The 22,097-nt window shown below is 36.5% G+C and overlaps 1 pseudogene; it reads right to left on the bottom strand.

Moving 5' to 3' along the window:
• LOC149206567 (homocysteine S-methyltransferase 1-like) overlaps window positions 1-22,097 on the bottom strand; it is an 81,188-nt pseudogene that overhangs the window by 28,254 nt on the left and 30,837 nt on the right.

The following is a 22,097-nucleotide window of genomic DNA, read 5'->3' as shown; positions in this document are numbered from 1 at the left end:
ATGATGGTATCCTGTTCTCAAATCAATATTTGAGAACACTGTTTCTCCCTTCAATTGGTCAAACGAGTCATTAATACATGGCGAAGGGTACCTATTCTTAACTACCACCTTGTTCAGAGGCCTATAATCAATGCACAATCTAAGAGTACCATCCTTCTTCACAAACAATACCACTGTACCACATGACAATAAACTTGGCCTTATGTATCCATTGTATAACATTTCCTTCAACTGCAACTTCAATTCTAGTAACTATGGAGTGCTCATCATGTACAGTGCCTTTGATGCTAGTGCTACCCCTAGTACCAACTCAATAGAAAAGTCCACTTCCTTGTGAGGCGATAACTTTGAAATATTTGTTGGGAACACATCCTGAAACCACTATAATAATAAATACTTCTTAAAGACTTTTGCATCCTAAACATCCTTACCTTTATCACTAGAAATATGCACTGCAAATTATTTGTTCTCCATTTTCATCTAAGCGCTCAATAGAATTGTCATAACAATATACTTTGGTCCTGTGAAGGTATAACCAATCCATACCCAGAAGCTTACTGTATGATCCCAATGGAAGTACATACAGATGCACTAATGTAGGCATACCATTCAACTCAAAGGCATAAGCTCTTCCCCAAAGATGAACTCTCTTCTTAGTAGTAGTAGGAAACTGCACTAACCAAGAATCTGCATGAAATTATTTCCTCAAACCTCACTTATCCACCAGGGGAGGGTTAACATAACTATAATTAGGTAAAGGTTTAATAAAATAGAAACAACTTAATCACAAAGTTTACCATCCATCTTGATAATAGATGCCTAGTGATCCACTTTCCTATAATCCAATGCTTCATAGATCCAAGGAATGCTCTACCCAACATCCCGAACTGTCTGTGCCTCCTGTGCATTGTAGATCTAAGACATACCACCATGATATTATAGGAAATCCTTCTTGAGATGCTCCTTGTCACATATCAAACACTTCAACTATCCCTTACCCTCAACTTTATTCTGTTGCAACCCATGTCCCTTTACAACTACATTAAACTTCTTGTAAGGAACAACATTCTCTTTGTCAATTTCATCTTGAGGTCTTGTTCACTTCAGTGACCATTTACCTTTAGTCTTATCTCTCCCTTTCCAAACTCACTGAGGCTCCACCTTTTACCTTGATTTCTCATAACAATGATTCAATTTTCCAATAACGTCTTCCAGTGATCAATGCTCATCATACTCAATCTGATCCTTCAATTTTAATGGTAATCCATTGACAAATTTATGAACTTTTAATTTCTCATCCCTAAGTTACGGTACATAGCTCAATAACTCTAGGAATTTAGTTGTGTCCTCCTCACTTATCATTGATCCCATCTTCATGTCATAGAATTCCTTGTCCTTATTGTCATAGTACGTCTCCAATAAGTGCTTCTTCCAAAAAAGCCTTTTGAACTCATGCCAAGTCAACTCCTTTGTCCTGATACCTTTGAACCACTTCACATCTTCCCACCAAATGTATGCTTTCCTTTGAGACTAGAAATAACTATCCTGGACTTCATGTTCTTGGTGTAATCATGCAACTCAAATAACTTATTCATCCCAAGCAACCATGCCTCCACATATTCCAGTTTATTCAACTCTCCATCAAATGTAGGTGGCTTGGATTTATTGAATTCATCTGGAAAATATCCCATGTTATTCCTCCTGTAAGGATGATAGCAATGATGACCATGATGTCTGTATGAACTAGAACTAGAATAAATCCCATGCCCACCACCTCTCCTATTAGGTGTATCCAAGAAACTATCATATCTAACCATGTTATCTCTATTCGACCTGTGCCCACCATGATATCTGCTACAATATGCTCCATTAGTCCTTTCCTCCTATCCATGACTGATCCTAAGTGGTCCATGTCTCTACAAGTCTAACAAACTCTGAAGGATAACTGCATTTACCTTTGCTTGTTTCCCTTGTGCCTTGGAAAGTCTCTCTTGTGAAAAATTATTTTGTCATTATCCTTCTTGCAACTTCTTATTTCTTCCTTCAAAATTCTCAAAGTATCTACGATGTGAGTGGAGTACTCATCACCATATTACTCATTTGATCTATAGGGAGAGACTCATGAACTATAATCCCCCAATTTGATAGTCGTCCTTGATCCTCTTCTTCTTGCAAGTATACCATGTCAGATAACTGAATATAAACATAATTAACATACCTCTGTATAGTTTAGGGGATGATATCTCATATGCAATATCAACCAGATTAGAATGATACATGTATAATCATAATCATAACAATATATTGAAATGATGCATTAAATAACCAATTGCATACCATGACCTCATGCATGACAACCATGCCCATAAAAATGCATGCATAACAAGATATAGACTTTGACATGCATAAAAAATACATATGCAACTGACATGCATTCATGAAAAACACATCCAAACAACAACATCATCAACTTTTTCATGAAAAAATAACTGTAACAGTGACCACCACCATGTATACACAATAAGTACATATACAACCTTCATGCATGCATGAAAAACACATTTTCCCCATCGAGTCCAAGTTTTCAACCATGCTCTGATACCAATATGTAATTACTATAATATATCACCCAAAGAGAACAGAAACCTGGCTCTGATACCACTCTATAACGCCCTTCTCCCACACTTACCTAAGGTCACCAGTCCACCGGGGTAAATATGTGACGAAGAGTTACTATGCTATGACACAACCTCCTAGGTATAGCTAAGGAATTGGAATAATCCAACCAAAACTTCATTGACCTTCCTTAGGAACTACATGACTCTTAGAGGCTAAAAAATCACTCTAGGTGCCCAAACCCTGAGCTAGACTACTTTTTCATTGAACTGGAATCCTAGACGTAGGAATAACACTTCCTAAATTCCACTGGAACCCTCTACTTGCATGGATGACCCTTCCTCCCAGCGATTGTAATCTAATTCACTCATTTCTGTGCACGTGACCCCGAGATCTAAGCCACTTTTTCAAGGCTAGGATCTAGACATCTACCCAGAACTTGATAGAACTTTCAAGAATGATAAAATACATTAAGATAAATATAGATACAAAAAACTTAGCCGAGCAGTTGACCTAACCAAGCCCAACCATGACAGTCAAACACATTGAAAACATTTAATCTACAAGTTATAAATGCAAATATGAACATAGGGGTCTCATACTTATATGAGAATCATTAGGAAGGTATGATTCTTTCTCTCAATAGTTTCATTATCATCTATTAGGTCATGCATTCATTAAACGTTCATTTACTAATTAAAAAATGATGAGAGCCATAACTAAATTATGTCATAAAACCATGCTTATAACTATAATAATAACAATGATAGAACAAATGTTAAAGCTACATAATAACAACTATAAATACTCATGAAATACAAAGGGAAAATGAGCTCTTATTAAAATATGCAAAAGCCAACCAAGTCAAGGAATTCTACGTACCACCTGACCATATATTGGGCTGAACCAAATCTTTCTTTTAGCCAATCACCCCCGTACCATATTCCAAGCATGAATGTGGGACTCACAATGAAACAACCAAGGTTTCCTCGTGCTTTACCACATATCCCGACATTACTGCTCAAGGGGTTTCTAGGCCCAAAACCCTCATCTATACAATCAGGCTTTATCACAATCCCGCCATTAGCGGTCAAAGGATTCCTAGGGCAAACAATAATCATACACTACCAGGGTTTACTACAATCCTACCAAAACTGGTCAAGGGATCACTAGGACCTAAAAAAGCTTGGATGCCTCTAGATTTCTTCACCAATACCTTGAGGAATTTTCTTGTCTCCACCCTCAGGATCTACCGTGTATCCCTCCATTACTGGGCCCTTGGGAATTTTCTCGAAGACCACCTAACCCGATTCCAAAACCATCTGGAAATCCAAAGCTCAACCAAATGAAAGAACCCCATCACATCATGGCTATACGAAAATGGAAAGGAAAAACTGAAACCATTGTCACACCCAGAAAAACCCATTCCAGTGACATCAAAAGAACCAAATACGCACATGCATGTACCATGCATGCGAAAACTAGCAAGGAAACCATACATGCAACTTGATACCTGCAAGTAATCCTGATGTAGTCGCTTGATACAACTCCCCCTTGCTTTATCTTTGCTTCCATTTTTCTTCCTTGTCCTTCCTTTTCCTTCCTTTATCCAATTCTAGAGTGCTCCAAGAATGCTCTAAGTGTGAAAGAGCATGAGAGAGAGAATAGGGAGAGGTCCAAAACTAAACTGACAAAAGGTTGAACTCACCAAACCTGTGAACTAATCCTCAGAAGCCTCTTTATTAATGAGGCCTTTGTTTTCTTCATTTTCCTCTATTTTCCTTCAATTTCCCCCTCACATGCAACCGATGACCTTTCACCTTCCTTTTCTCCTATTTTCATAAATAAAATGCCAATTAATGCCTCTTTTCCCTTTCAATGCCTTTGCCATTACCTTTACCAATTTCCTTATCCATAATAAATGAAATTAACACCCACTAGGATGTTTTGCCCAACATTCAGCTTGGAATACATGTCCCATGACCTTGGTCTTATTTTTCCTTTATTATATTTATTACATTAACTTTTAATTTTGGGTTGTTACACCTACTACACAAAAATGTGAAATACATGAAAAATGTGACTGTAATCACATTTGTTTATGTATTTCATAGTTTTCATGTATTAGGGTCCATGAAAAGTATGAAACATGGGTACCCCTTGGATGCAAAATTAAATTCCACATCCAATGAGTGCTCTTGCTCGAAAATTGAGTAAATTCATAGGGTGATAAGTTGAAAATACGAGTTGATAAAGTAGATTTTTCCTTTTTCCCTTCAAAAATTGATAAGATAATCTAATATTATTTTATTCTTTCTATTATTATTTTATAATATTCCTTAGTAGGCCCATTTTAGACCTCAAAATTTCTCTAATGCATAAGAGTTAATCGACGACTTTAGCTTGCATTTAATGCTATCTTCCTAATGGTGGAATCAAAGGAGGAAAATGTTGCTTCACCAGGTAAGCATATATCCATTGCACTCCATATTGTCATTTATAAATTAATCACCGAAGTGATTTCCAATTACCTCAATCCCATTCTGCCTATTCTCATCTCCCCTGAGAAAACTAGTTATTTGGAAGGATGGAAATTCCTTGATGGGATCATTTTGCCCCACAAAACCGTACACTCTCTCAAAATATTGAAGAAGCCTGACATGTTGCTCAAAGTAAACCTTCCCAAACATTTCAATGAATTCAATTGGTCCTACATAAATATCATTCTCTATGCCTTTGGCTTTACATTGGATGGACCAAATGGGTAATATCTCTTGCCTCTGTAGCCTTTTTCTTAATTTTAGTCAATTGCTCGCTCTTTGATACCTTCAAAACCTCTCAATGCATTAGGCAAGGACACCCTCTCTCACCCTTCCTCTTCAGCTGTATGGTGGAAGGGCTAGGAAGAACCATTTAAGAAACATCACAACTTGGAATCTTGAAAGTCTTAGTGCTTCACGATGACACCCCTTTGAATCATCAATAATTTGTTGATGATAGTCTCCTTCTGAGCCAACCCTCTGTTAAGGAATCCATAACTATCAAAGAAATCCTATGGCTCTTTTTGGAAGACACTCACACTACTATCAATCTAGAAAAGTAAAAAATATTCCTTTTTAACATCCCCTAAATCACCCAAAGAAACATCATTGGAATTTTTTTCTTTATGATAGCCTCGCTTCCTCCTAAATGCTTAGGTGCTACTGCTCCTTTCATTGATGCTACCATCAAAAACTCCTCCAAGAGGGAACTTATAAATAAATTGAATAAAAAACTGGAAAGTTATGTCTCCCCCCTGCTAAACATGGTTAGTCATCTTGTTCTCCTCAAATAAATGATCTAGTCTATGCCAACATATCTCTTTCTGGTTTTGGTTATGCCCAAGTGGGTGTTAAAAGGAATTAGAAATATCTAAAGAACCTTATTATGGGGAGGCGAGAATCTTAATAAAAAATGGTAGCCAGTCAAATTGGACACCCTTTGCATGTCAAAAGTAGGAGGGCTTGGTCTACAAGATCTAGAAACTTTCAACAAAGTGATGGGTGCTAAAATCTGGTAGCGATGGGTTGAATACAGATCGAAGCCCTGAATGAATTTATGGGGCATGAAATATGTAAAATAGTGGAAAAAGTGGGACCCCATATGTGTTGGGTTGTGTTATATTCTTTCCACGACTAGCCCCAATAGGTAAACCTACATTTGGTATCAGAGTTGTTTTGGATTCAAGGGGATTCCTTTGTTGCTGAGGGGTTTTACTCGGGCCTGTGGTAGACCATGTTCAGTGGGAGATCTGTGGGATCAATTCTTGTTGTGAAATAAGATGGTGAGCAGTGGAAAGATAAAGATCGAGAAATTTAATAGTCAGAGTTTTGAGTTGTGGAAACTCAAGATGGAGGATCTGTTGGTGGATAAAGATCAATTAATCGAAGTAGATCTGGGTACTAAACCAACGAAAATGTCTGATGAAGACTGGAAGAAGTTGGATCGGAAGGCTAAAAGCACAATACAATTGTGTGTCATAGATTCAGTGTTGCTGAATGTATCAGGGGAAGCTACGACAAAGGCTTTGTGGAACAATTTAGGGACTTTGTACCAATCTAAGTCTCTAGTGAATAAATTGTTCCTAAGAAAAGTTGTATAACCTGAGGATGAAAGATGGAGACCCGGTGACAGAGTATCTAAACGTATTTAATAATATGGTAAGCCAGTTATTATCTATTGATATAAAATTTCAGATGAAGATAAGTGCATCAATTTGTTGTGTTCTCTACCAGATTCGTGGGATAGTCTAGTTGTTGCAATAGGTAGCAATGCAACTGCCTTGTAGTTTTATGATATAGTCTCATCCTTATTGACGGAGGAGATGGGATGGAAAAATATAGAGAGCCAGAATTGTGATGCCTTGTCTGTACGAGGATGATCCCAGAACAGAAACAAAAATAAGTCCTCGAGTGGGATATCTAAATCTATAGGAAGATCTAAATCTCCAGGAAAACCTGTAAAGGTTTGCCGGAAATGCAGAAAGGAAGGGAACTACAAAAGTGACTGTAAATATAAATCCACTGAGAAAGGAAAGGGATCTGATGATGCTCCTTATGTAGAGGCGAAAACCACCTCAGATGAAGGTGGGGATCTATACTTGGCTTCTTCCTGAAGTACACATGTAGATCATGAGGCATGGTTGATTGACTTAGGTGGATCCTTTCACTTCACTCCCCATAGAGAGTGGTTCCGAGAGTATGAGAAATATGATGGTGGTGATGTGTTCTTAAGGTATGACAGTAAGGCTAGAATCAGTGGTCACGGAAAAGTCAAGTTGAAGTTGCAAGGTGGAAGGATTAGAACACTTTTGGGTGTTCTACATATTCCTGCATTAGCCTGAAATCTGATTTCTATAAGCAAGCTGGATGATGCAGGTGTAAAAACAATGTTCGAGAAATATATCTACAAAATGGTTCGGGGAGCCCTGGTGTTGATGCAGGGAGTTCAGATTGGAACTCTGTACAAGCTACAAGGTCACACTGTTATTGATGGGTGCAACAATTCTTTGGTTCTTGAATGTGGAGAAGAAAATCCAGTGGTCTCTGGAGAAAAGACCACGCTATGGCATGAAAGGCTTGGACATATTGGAGAGAAGGGCCTTCGAATACTTCATGGTAAAGGTATGGTAGAAGGTATGTCTAATAGCTGTCTAGATTTTGATTTCTATGAACATTGTGTATATGCGTAGTAGAATTAGGTGATTTTCCCCTCTGGTGGTAATAGGGCGAAACATATATTAGAGCTTATGCACAGTGATGTGTTTGGACCAGTGTTAGTTCCATCATTGGGTAAGTCTGTGAAGTGTGTATCATTTATAGATGACTTCTCAAGGAATACATAGATATATTTCCTCAAGAAGAAATATAGTGTTTGACAGGTTTAAAGAATTTAAGGCTCCGGTGGAAAACTAGACAGAGAAGAACATAAAGGTGTCGAAGATAGATAACGGTGGAGAGTTTTGCAAGAATTAATTTGAAGAGTTCTGTAAGAAGTGTGGTATAGCACAATAAAAGACTACTCCATACACACCTAAGAAAAATGGAGTTGCAGAAAGAATGAACAAGACATTGATGGAAAGGGCAAGAAGCATGCTCAGTGGTGCTGGGTTAGGACAGGAATTCTGGGCAAAGGCAGTGGAGACTGCATGTTACCTGGTCAACAGATAACCTTCATCAAGGTTAGAGGATAAGACTCCACAAGAGGTATGGACTGATAAGAAACCTTCTCTTTCACATCTAAGTGTATTTGGATGTGATGCATATGTACATGTTCTAAAGGAAAAAAGAACAAAGTTGGATAGTAAATCTGAAAAGTGAATCTTTATTGGGTATAAGGATGGTTTAAAAGGTTATAATATTTTAAAACCAGTAAAAAGGAAGATTGTGTACAGTCGAGATGTGGTTTTTAGATAGGTGAAAGATGTTATTAAAGAATGAAGTCCTACCAAAGGAACCTGAGAAGATAGAGTTTGAGCTAAAGGAGGAAGAATCAGACTCTACAACGTAAGAGGAATTAGAAGATGAAGAGCCACAAAATTCGGTTGTGAGAAGGTCAAATCAAGAAAGAAGGCAACTAGAAAGGTATAATCCATCTTCTTTTTGTTCAAATTTTTCTTTATCTATTACTGATGATGATCCCAGAACTATGAAGGAAGTAGTAGATTCATAGGATGTCAAACTTTGGAAAGATGCCATGGTTGATGAAATGGCATATTTTCACAAAAATGAGGCTTGGGATCTAGTGGAGTTGCTGGCTAGAAGGAAACCCATTGGTAGCAAATGGGTGTTCAAGAAGAAGATGAATGCAAAAGGAAAGGTGGAGAAATACAAAGCTGGATTGGTAGAAAAAGTTTATTCCCAGGTGCCTCGAATTGATTTTGGTGATATTTTTTCTACTGTTGCCAAGGTAGCTTCTATTAGATTACTTTTATATGTTGCTGCTTCTTTTGATTTTGAGGTAGAATATATGGATGTGAAGAAAAAATTTCCTCACAGGGATTTGGAAGAAGAGATATACATGAGGCAACCTGAAGGCTTTGTGGTGAAGTGTAAGAAAGAACTTGTATGCAAGGTAAATTAAGTCTTTATATGGGTTAAAATAGTCACCAAGGATGTGGTATCCGAAATTTGATACATTTATATGGGGATTTGGCTTCAACGGAAGGCAAGCAGATCACTATGTGTACTTTTAATTAATTGGTGATCGTGTTATTTATTTGGTCTTGTATGTGGATGATATGTTGCTCGTTGGAAATGACAAAGAAATTATCCAAGATTTGAAGGCACAATTGTCCTCCAAATTCGAAATGAAAGATATTGGTGCTGAAAACTATATTTTGGGCACAGAAATTAAGCAGGATTGGGCAAAGAGGAAGCCATGGTTAAACCAGAGGAAGTATGTCGAGACAATATTGCAAAGGTTTAATATGTAGGATAGTAAACCAGTGAAGGTTCCTATTCCTATAGGTGTAAAGTTATCTACTAAATAGTGTCCCAAGACACAAGAAGAGGAAGAGGACATGTCCCATGTTCGATATGCAAGTACAGTCGAATGTCTGATGTATGAAATGGTCTGTTTTAGACCAGACATTGCACATGCAGTGGGAGTATTGAGAAGGTTTATGTCAAAACTAGGGAAGGAGAATTAGACAACATTGAAGTGGGTTTTCAGGTATTTGAGTGGCACTAGTGATTATGGTTTGTGCTACCAAGAAGACCAGGATTAGACAGAGTTTTGGACATCCATGGTTTTCTTGATGCAAACTGGGCTGGACATCTGGATCAGAGAAGATCTACAACTGGGTATGTGTTTAACCTATTTGGATGTGCAGTCAGTTGGATGAGTAAGAGACAATTTGTAGTGGCATTATCAACTATAAAGGCAGAATACATGGCAGCCACTCATGCAAGCAAGGAAGTAGTTTGGTTGCAGAGATTGTGTTTAAGTATGGGGTTAGTACGATGAGCTATAAGGATAGACTGTGATAGCCAAAGTGCAATTTTCTTGGCAAAGAAACTTGCTTATCATTCAAAGACAAATCACAATTATGTTCAATATCACTTTGTGAGCGATATGGTAGAAGACAAAAAGGTGTTGCTCGTAAAGGTGGACACTTTGAAGAAGACTGGAGATACATTGACAAAGTTTGTGAGAGCTGAGAAGTTCTCTTGGTGTAGAGAAACAATGGGCATTGCAGGGTTGGATTAATGACTAAGCTCTCCTTTGTCCCCCTGTGGAAAGAAAACAACAAGCTGGAGAATGCTGGGTTGTGTTATATTCTTTCCACGAATAACCCCAGTAGTTAAACCTACAATATGTATATATTTAACTCCTCAAGGCTCCCTCGTTTGCAACATTTCTAGCCAAAATAAATCCATAGATCAAGTGCACAACTTTTGGGAAATATGTGATGGTAAGTCTACAAGATTCTGGGAGGATTCATGGTAGAAAATGCATAGCCTATCTAATAGTTACTAGCTCCCACTGAGCCAAGACAATGCCTAGAGATTAGCAAGAATTCAAATGTATCATTACTGGCTAGAGGATGATAACACACACATTTGACAATGGAAGAACCCAATATTATGGCAAGGGGTGGGAGCAATGAAAACTCTCAAAATTTGTGGAATGAAATCAACAGAAGAATTATGAGGAAGAAAGAATTGTTAGAATTTTTTTTTTGGGGATACAAAAATGTGGTAACAATACAATCAAAGCGGCCTACTAGTTAACACAACAATCATCATAAGAGAAGCCCAATTCCTTTTGGATGGATTGATGGTCCCCTGGCTCGTGGTAAAAATTATCCACTTTCATTTGGCTCCTAACAAAGCATAGAATTGTCACATGGGAGAACTTAAAAAAAATAAGCTTTGAAGGTCACTTATGGTGTAAGATGTGCAAAAATAATCAAGAATCCATAAACCACTTGCTTGACTCCAGTGAGGCAGTGAACATGGTTTGGGATAAAATTGCTATATGATTAAAAATAACATATAGAGTTTAAGGAGATGTTGTTCAAACCCTCAAGACATGGGAAAAATAACCTTCCAAATCCAGGTTCTGAATGGAATTTAGGGTTTGATACCAAACCTACTAGTTTGGGAAATATTGAAGGAAAGCCACCAATACATATTTAATGACAAATATAAATCCCTTAAGAGTATTTAGTTGCTCTTCAACAATAAAAAAGAGGAGACATTATTTCTATCTTGTTGGGAAAAAAATGACATCCAACACACCTCGCCCCCATCGCTAAGTAAAAAGAAATCCTAGCTTGGTGAAAATTCAACCAACCTTCCCCCTCATCAATAATTATATTCCTTAGACCAAAAGATGCAAGAACTAATGTTTGGGTACCTCCTCTTGAGGATCACTATAAATTAAATTTTGATAAACCTTCAAAGGGTAACTTAGGGGAGGCTAGAATAAGAGGATCCATTAGAAATTGTAGCTGTGAGATCAATAGTGTGTACAGAGGCTATATAAGGCACAAGAGTAACAACGTAGGTAACCTAGAATCCATTATCCAAGGAATTCTTATAGAGAGGAATAGAGGCTACCATCCCCTCATCACTGAGGGTAACCCTTAGCTAATAGTCATGCAATGAAGAAAATCTATTCTAGAGATCCTCCCTTAAAGTGATCCTCTAGCTAGAATTTGGATCAAACCATGAACCAACTAGCTCAACTTCTTTCCTATCAAGAGGCTATAATTTTCTCCCATGTGAGGCACAACGAAAATTAACTGGCAAACATACTAGCTAGAAAAGGGGTTGAGGAGCAGACCCCATGCAAAAACATGAACCTTGATTCCCTCTAATTATGACCCAGACCTCTTGATTCCTAGACATTACAAAAAGAGATCTCAAGACCTTAAATCTAAGTGTGGAGGCCAAGATCAGAGGTAATTAAGGAATCCATGATAGGTCACTCCAGAGTAATAATGGTTGGAATATGGCGACATATCCCACCTACCATGATCACCTGCCACATTCCTTGCTCAAGGTGGGTTGTCTGGATGATAGATAATTTGCAACCAATGCAACATTGGAAATATATACAGGGGTTAATTCCACTGGGCGTCCTTCAATCAACCATTTTTAGTGTTGAGAAATACATGAAGTTAAGTAGTGACAATGAATGAAATTTGCATCTACTTTCCATGGTCCATGAGCGGGGTTGATCCATGGGAGGAGATAGAGGAAGGGGTTGTCAGCCTCAAGCTCCATGGCATGGACTAAGAACTAATCTATTTGATGAGGACCTTTTGCTTGATATCATATGGATGATTGCTGAGATGGAAGTAGAAGAAATTGAAAATACATGTGATGGTCACCAGGCACTACAAAATATTCTTTAATGGTATCTTAGAGACTAGGAAGACACTTTAAGGGTGGTGGAGGATCATATCATTGATTCAGACTTCCACCTTGTCTAGGAAAGGTTTTCTTTGTGTGTCTCACATAGAGCATTGGGAATCCAATTCCCCCCTCCTCCCCTACCTCCTACAACTTCTAATTATTTAGACAACTTGGGCTCTCCCTCTCCAAGTCCCCCAAACACATTTGTTCATGGTGCTCAACCTCTGAGTCTTGAGAACTTAGAGCTTGAACAAAGGAGGAGAGAACAACAAAAAAATTAGGGTATTGAACAATGATGGGAAGGGGCGGTCCACTTGCATCAAGGCAACAATTTCCAACATTTCAAGGGAAAATACATCACGACAGGCTGTAGACATGTACTTTGGAGGAACGAGAATCAAATGGGAAATACCAAGATGGATGTCCGAAGTTCAGGGTGACCCCTTTAGCTAACTTCCAACATGCATGGGAGTGCCCTTAGGAACCAATAAATAGTTCCTTAGTTTCCTCCGACCCTTTTGCACATTAACTCTATTTTCAATGTTGAAATTTTGCTTCAAGGCACTCAAGGAGACCATCTAGTTTACCAATATTGGGTACATATTCTTCCCTAGGATTGACATTCTACTAGTTTTAGTTTAGAGAGGTTTTTATGTTTTCGAACATGACCAATCTGGACAATGTCCATAGAAGAACATACATGCTTATGCACTCTGTAAATTACTAGTAACCTAATCCATTCTAGCTTACAAAATAAAAAATAAAAAAAATTTGTAACTTTATTAATTTTTTCATTATTATTAAATGAAATGAGCTAAATATATATACATTTAAAAAATATGTAACAAAATTGTTAACCATCTAAATTTACACCCATTTTTCCGTGGACATTCTTAGATTATAAATAGAGTTTGTTACAATACCATGGGCCAATACTCTAGCTTATCAATAACCCATGTTGAAAAAAAAACCTAAATGATTTCAAAGTCAATATAATTTATATTTAATTTAATTTAATAAGATTTTTTTAATTGAATTGAAAAGCACATAGGGCATAACTACCTTTTAAATAAATCCGAATATTGTATGTGTACTTATTGTTAAAAATATTTCGTGGACATTGTCTAGAATTAAATCACGGCCATACACCTATTAATTATGGATAATTAAATAAAATTAAGGAAGACTTGTTCCAAAATAAACATCCTTATCATCATAATAAAAGAAAAAAATGTATGGTATAAATTTATTTTTTATTCTATAAAGAGAGGCTAGATTCTTTGAAAGTATTTCATTTTTTTAATGTTCATATTTGAAAAGAAAAATCTTCAATTAGAAGTGTAATTATCATGATTAAGGTTCACATCATTGTGTTTTAATATTAAGAAGGTAAGAGATTATTTGGAATATTTTAGAAATTTATTTCTATACCAAAAAAGCATTAGGTTAAGCATTGCAACATCACCATAATATTTCTTAGTTAAAAGGTTGAGGTTGATTGTTTGATAAATATTTTGAAATTAAAAAATTTCTTTTTGTGTTCAATTCTCTTAATGTCAATGTTCCATGGAGTTTGGAAACTAAGTAACATCTACATTCATTATGGATGGAGTGAGAATTTATTCTTATTTTAGTAATGTTATTTTCTTCTTTAATCTCATTATGATAGAAAGATACTTTTGATTTTTCATGTTTGGGTTGATTACCTCCTTATAATATCTTAATTGCTTTCACCTTATAATTCTTTATCACCCCACATATTCCCCTTAAATTTTAACATAATAATAATTTTAATTTAATCCTTATTTTGAAAAATGATATTCCTTTATCCCCAGTGATCTATCCAAGATTGAGATGTTCCCTCACGCAAACCCACATGAAAATTCCGCGCCTATGGCACACATATCCCTTGGTGGAAAGGGTTCGGTAATGTGAACTTTTATTTACCCACTCAGACTTAGGTAACGTGGGTAATGTGCAACGGCCTCCAACTTCATTGGATTTAGCCCGACACTATTATTTCCCCCCTCCTAAGCTCCATTTATAGGGGAATATCCCACAATCTCTTTGGTGTATGGTTCCATGCTTAGTTCAACCTGTTATCACAAAATCAAGCTCTGGAAGGCTGCAACCCAGGAAGACTTCATGTAACTATTTCAAACCAATCTTTTAGCTAAGGCTTAGCCTCCTTAGCCTGAGAGGGCTCTCTCAAAGGGTTAATGATATTGATTAAAGATATGGATAGATGGCTAACTCTATGGTTTGTGATTTTATATGTTGGTAGATTGGAAGATGGAGACTTGCTACCATTGGGCTATGGAGTCAGTGACAGAGATAAGGATAACAAATAGCTCTTCTTATAAAACTGAGGCTTGTATATACTTCAATGAAAGAGTGACACATTCAAGAAAGTCTCAATAACTTGAAGTTCATAGGAGTCAGAGCATGTGGGCATGAATTCTGAGTAATGATACATCAAGGTATTTAAAAGGAAAGAATTTAAAGTGATATATCAGAGTTTAATACCTAAAGGAAGTCAGAGCATGAGTAACCATGAATTCTGAGTAATAAGTATTAAAACATTGAAGAAAAACATCCAAAGATAGGACTCAGAAACTCAATTCACCATAGTTTAACACTTAAAGGAAGTCAGAGCATGTTCCTCCATGAATTCTGAGTAATAAGCATTAAGACTATGGAAGTAAAGCATATCAAAGATAAAAGATGAAGCTCACTGAAGTACACTAAGAATCTCAGCTTCAGAAAAGTCCAACTGCTTCTGTATATATCAATCCCTGCATAGCATTTACAAAAGTAGTCTTTTTCTCTAACCTTTTCCAACCCTTTGTACATCAGCTCTTTTGCTATATATAGAGCTCTTTACACAACTTAGATTCCTCTTCTAGGATGAGGAAAATTCGAATTCTACTTGACCTGACACCTAATGACACTCAAAACTAACTATTAAATGCAAAGGACAACTAACTAGGAGTCCTAGAGACCTAATACAACTAGGAGTGTAACTCCTTATTATGATTACAACAAACTTATCTAAAAATTTAAAGCATTATTTGACACCTAACACTCCATGAGGTCGAATTTGATGAAGCCTCCCACGTGGTCACCCAACTGTTGATGAGAAACCCTAGAAATTAGGGAACATGTTTCCCTGTTTTTAGGGTTAGATCCTTGAAAATTGCAGAGCCTTTATCTCTTCATCCATGACACATTTTACGAAACTGAAGGAGGTTTTTGTAGCCCATGTTGTCCAAAACAAAAACCTCTCCTGGTTTTTGAAAATATTTCTCCAGCTGTCCAGAAACTGTCCTTGAAAAACACGTGGCAAACAGGGAAAAATCCGTTTTCTGAAATTAGGGTCTCAATAAAAGCTTCTTATCTCCCAACTGAAAACACATACGAATAAAGTGAGATAGGTTATTGTAGCTTGAAATGTTATGAAGAGAAACCTCCTTCATAATTCCAAGATAGCCTTTCATGTGACCAGAAACTGATTTTGAAAAACACTACTAAAACCAGTAGACAAAGCTTGACTTTCTGCAGTTTCGTAGCGCAAGTTTAACCATAAATTCCTCCCACCTCAGAAAGAATTTGAAGAAACTGAAAGAGGTTTTTGTAGTGCAGCATGTTAGGAATAAAAGTCTCTTTCAGTTTGCAAAATTAAGTTCTCAGCTGCTCAGGAAAGCTTTTAGAAATTGACTAGTAAAAGCAGAAACAAAGTTTCTTCAGCTGAAACAGGCTGCTACAGGGGTTTCGCAGCGCGCTGCGAAATCACCTAAAAGATGTTGCGCTGCGAAACTGCTAAAAATGATTTATGTGTTTTACCATCAAACAAATGTAAGACATTTGGCATTGAAATTTTGTCAGTGATAACAGTGGCTCCACTTGGGATAGTGTGCCCTTGTGGTACACTAAGAACCTGCAGTTCCAGTGCCTTGTAAAATTTATTTGACAAACATCTTCTTTCAGCTTCTTGAGCCTTCACCTCAGGCTTAAGCTTGATGATGACTGTGGGAAAAAGAAATCTACCACTACTGAAAAAATGCTCAGTCAACCTTGAGCTTATTTGCACTTTCTTACCTACCTACCCTATCAGCTGCATTCTCCAATTGTAGCTCAAGGAACATGAAACTTCCAATGAAGCCAATCATCAATCTGATCTGAAACTTGGATCTCCTTACTGTGCTTGAAGCATAAATAAACCGGATACTGAAATAACCAAGGAAGCATGAGGTGCAACTGTTCTTCAAGATGAACATATAATTGGAAGCCTGAACAGTAAATCTTTTCCATGTAGTCAGCTATAGGGTCAAAAAACACATGGTTAGTTTGATAATCATCATAACATTCTATCTCTTTAGACAACTGATCCTTAGCCACACAAAACCCCTTTGATGTGCTATCCAATTTGCTATTTGACAAGCTATCCAACTGCTTTTCTGAATCATTCCAACAAACAATGGAATTTTCCTCATTATTATCATCATTCTTTAGTGTAAGCTGCTGTAAGAAATTACAAAAATGAACAATCTTTTCCTCTGCCTGAGGGTCATAAAAAATTTCTTCCAACATTTCTTCTTGGTGTTTGTAATCATGTTCATTTTGATAATGATCCGAAGACTGACAAGTCTGCTGCATCTCTACATCAATATCAGAGGATTGAACATGGTTTTCATAAGTAAACCCCTGCTGATCTTCATGCTGCATTTCATGAGATGTTGTACTTTCTTCTTGGTGCTGAAATGCATTGTTATGAAGAGCCTCTAAAATTTCTTCATCTATAAACTCATCATCATCATAACAATCCTCCAAGTACTGAATGAGATTTAAAGAATGTCTACAACAATCTTTGAGCAACAATAAGGAAGGATGACACTCTTTATACATGTCATAGAACACATTATGGAAATCAGCAAGAGAAGATAATGAACCATTTTCCAAACTTTTATACCAAGACCATGCTTTTCCTTCTAAAGTGGCCATAAACATCCTCATGAGACAATCCTCAGGAAAGTGAACCTTAAGACTGCGTACATGCATATGAAACCTAACCAAATGAAGAGCAACATTGTCCTTCTTTTCATCTTTGAATATCGGAATAACCTCTAACCAATCAACCTTTGGCATAGGATTTGGAAAACCAGGGATATGAGACCGATTCATAGGAGCATACCTGGCATTCATTCTTGCAGTGGAACTCATCTTGTAACTTCATCAAGCTACTGATCTTCTAGCAGTGGAGTCACCTTCTAATTTCTTATTTGATGTGTGGAGTCGCCAAGGTAGTTTTGCAGCCTCAAAGATGTCTGAGCTCCTGCTACCTTCAGAAGTTCAACCATTGATTTCGGGAATGAATAGACTTCAGGCTCCCGGCAGACGCACCAAAATGTTATCACAAAATCAAGCTCTGGAAGGCTGCAACCCAGGAAGACTTCATGTAACTATTTCAAACCAATCTTTTAGCTAAGGCTTAGCCTCCTTAGCCTGAGAGGGCTCTCTCAAAGGGTTAATGATATTGATTAAAGATATGGATAGATGGCTAACTCTATGGTTTGTGATTTTATATGTTGGTAGATTGGAAGATGGAGACTTGCTACCATTGGGCTATGGAGTCAGTGACAGAGATAAGGATAACAAATAGCTCTTCTTATAAAACTGAGGCTTGTATATACTTCAATGAAAGAGTGACACATTCAAGAAAGTCTCAATAACTTGAAGTTCATAGGAGTCAGAGCATGTGGGCATGAATTCTGAGTAATGATACATCAAGGTATTTAAAAGGAAAGAATTTAAAGTGATATATCAGAGTTTAATACCTAAAGGAAGTCAGAGCATGAGTAACCATGAATTCTGAGTAATAAGTATTAAAACATTGAAGAAAAACATCCAAAGATAGGACTCAAAAACTCAATTCACCATAGTTTAACACTTAAAGGAAGTCAGAGCATGTTCCTCCATGAATTCTGAGTAATAAGCATTAAGACTATGGAAGTAAAGCATATCAAAGATAAAAGATGAAGCTCACTGAAGTACACTAAGAATCTCAGCTTCAGAAAAGTCCAACTGCTTCTGTATATATCAATCCCTGCATAGCATTTACAAAAGTAGTCTTTTTCTCTAACCTTTTCCAACCCTTTGTACATCAGCTCTTTTGCTATATATAGAGCTCTTTACACAACTTAGATTCCTCTTCTAGGATGAGGAAAATTCGAATTCTACCTGACCTGACACCTAATGACACTCAAAACTAACTATTAAATGCAAAGGACAACTAACTAGGAGTCCTAGAGACCTAATACAACTAGGAGTGTAACTCCTTATTATGATTACAACAAACTTATCTAAACATTTAAAGCATTCTTTGACACCTAACACTCCATGAGGTCGAATTTGATGAAGCCTCCCACGTGGTCACCCAACTGTTGATGAGAAACCCTAGAAATTAGGGAACATGTTTCCCTGTTTTTAGGGTTAGATCCTTGAAAATTGCAGAGCCTTTATCTCTTCATCCATGACACATTTTATGAAACTGAAGGAGGTTTTTGTAGCCCATGTTGTCCAGAACAAAAACCTCTCCTGGTTTTTGAAAATATTTCTCCAGCGGTCCAGAAACTGTCCTTGAAAAACACGTGGCAAACAGGGAAAAATATGTTTTCTGAAATTAGGGTCTCAATAAAAGCTTCTTATCTCCCAACTGAAAACACATACGAATAAAGTGAGATAGGTTATTGTAGCTTGACATGTTATAAAGAGAAACCTCCTTCATAATTCCAAGATAGCCTTTCATGTGACCAGAAACTGATTTTGAAAAACACTACTAAAACCAGTAGACAAAGCTTGACTTTCTGCAGTTTCGTAGCGCAAGTTTAACCATAAATTCCTCCCACCTCAGAACGAATTTGAAGAAACTGAAAGAGGTTTTTGTAGTGCAGCATGTTAGGAATAAAAGCCTCTTTCAGTTTGCAAAATTAAGTTCTCAGCTGCTCAGGAAAGCTTTTAGAAATTGACTAGTAAAAGCAGAAACAGAGTTTCTTCAGCTGAAACAGGCTGCTACAGGGGTTTCGCAGCGCGCTGCGAAATCACCTAAAAGATGTTGCGCTGCGAAACTGCTAAAAATGATTTATGTGTTTTACCATCAAACAAATGTAAGACATTTGGCATTGAAATTTTGTCAGTGATAACACAACCAATGTTGACTTTCGGCCTCTGCCCCTTGTAGGTCCAGAATGGGAGTGCATTGTTTATGATATAGATACATCTCGAAAAATTGCTACATTATGGATAGAATATGATATCACTTTTATGAATAAAGGGCTTCATTATAACTACAAGTATCTTATTTTTATTTTTGGGTATGCGTTACTGTATTTGTACAATTAGCCTCATGTGTGATTCTTATATGGTGGGCATAGTGGGTTCACATGGGAGTTCTAGAGAACCAATTTCTTTTTGTGGTTTCTATGTATCTTTTTGATATTTTATGACACACGGTTTAACTTTAGGCAACTGTGCATGGATTTTTAGAGTGTGGTTTCTAATTTTGGTTAAGAAATTAATGTTGCAATTTAATTTGGGCTAATACATTAAGGGTTTTGAATGATGTGGGATTCTTTATATTGTATTGTAAACAATGGAATTGATTTATGATAAAAATAAAGTATGTGGTTGTAAACATTTTGATTGTTTTACTAGTTAAGGGTTTGTAACGTAAATATTTAAATATTATGTTTGATTGTCATTGTTTATCTTTTTGTTAATATTGAATCCTTGTATGCATTTCTTACCATAAAATTTTTAAAACTTAAGCTTTTGTCATCGTTGCTTGATCCAAAGGTGGTTTTGGCTAGATTTTGAAACAATTTAAGAAATATTCTTATCTTCAATGTTGTTTGACCTCTTCTTATACATCAAATATATGATCATAGGCACACTCTCAAAGAAAGAAAGACTTGTTACATTAAGGAGGATAGGATAGGGTGCATTTCCTTTAATTTTGAGATTATAGGTTATAAATTTCTTCTGGTTATGTTCTATCTTTCTCCATGACTCTCTTTACATAGTACATACCCAAACTTCATATTATTATAATATAATAGGGATAATGAGAGTCTCGAAGAGGATTTCATTTTTAATCCTATTTCCAAAGATATATTTATTTAAAATTGTTTTCAAGTCCATAATAGGGGCAGGTAAATTAGTGATGGTTGTGTTATGAGTATTATGTAAAGTATGTGATCCAATGATGAAATACCATAGATTTATTCAAGAGTGATATGCTCGCATGCATGTGGTTTCACCTAAAGGTTATAGTGGTAGTGGTTAGAATGAACATCATGCCATGCGAGTATGATCCTAGCCTTGTTGTTAACTCTTCTTATCACGGAAAAATGTCCATAATAATCTTTCGACCCTTTATTTCTTCATTTCTGAATGCTATAATTCTAATTGAGCTTTTGATGGATATCAATTATGAGTTATTTGTATGAAGACACTTCCTTTAGGTTATATTTTCATAAACGGAATTATCATAAATGATCTTCTTGGATTTGATTATCATGACTGTGTTTTGTCAATTTTAATAGCAATATCCATCTTGGACCACAAGATCTTATAGAATCCTTAGTTTATTTCCAATATTTTAAGGACATGTCACTGAAAGAATAATATCATCACAATAAAAGCAAGAGTGATGACTATAATAATGAGAGTTGAGGCAATACAACATGTTTCTTCCAAATACTCTTAAAAACTATCTATGTATATGCCATATTAATGTGGTGCTAATACAATGGAAACTTTGTACTAATGGTGACACTAATGTGGGTACCAATGTTGGTGCCAATATGGGAAATAATCCTAGAACAATTGTGATACAACCATTCCTTCCATTCATTGCTAGCTTGAACCTCCTAGATTTGAACCAATTGATAACCCCGTGTGTTGACTAAGAAAAATGCACTGCCAAAAGGTAGGGGATCTCCTTGCTGCAAAATAAAAATTAGATCTCACACCATTTGGTATAGGAGTCCCATCTGGTATGTGGGCCCAACTACAAGCATGTATTATTTCCTCTTGGGTTTCAAGTGAAGAGATGTGAATGTGAAGAAATGCATGAAATACCCATAGAATGAGGACAAAATCATCCCACAATTGGTAGCTTGAAGTACAAGGTACAAGAATATAACAACAAAATAATGAGTATATCAAAATAAGAATTAGTTATCTAAAATCATCTAAGACATACAAGAATGAGAAAGTACTAGAAGTTAATTGCAAATTAGTTCACACTAGATTACTAGTGTAGCACAGAATGAGAGGGTAAATATTCAAGAAAACACATGACCAATAAGTTGTGAGTTCATTCATCAACATATAACCCAAATGAACACACACATGCACATGCACATACAATAGAAGTATCTACTAGCTATTACAACCACCATGAAATTGCACTGGAATGTATTTCGCAAGTGAAGAGCTTCTCATTCATAATGCTACAAATTCAAGTACATGTAATGTAGGTCCATCAAAATCCAATACTGAAATGTAAACTGCTCA

The sequence above is a fragment of the Pinus tabuliformis genome, chromosome 1_2, assembly GCF_031772625.1.
Source record: "Pinus tabuliformis cultivar Carrire ecotype Pingquan chromosome 1_2, CPIR1, whole genome shotgun sequence".
Taxonomy (NCBI): domain Eukaryota; kingdom Viridiplantae; phylum Streptophyta; class Pinopsida; order Pinales; family Pinaceae; genus Pinus; species Pinus tabuliformis.
Note: the sequence above shows the minus strand (reverse complement) of the source record. Positions and strands in the feature narration are given on the sequence as shown.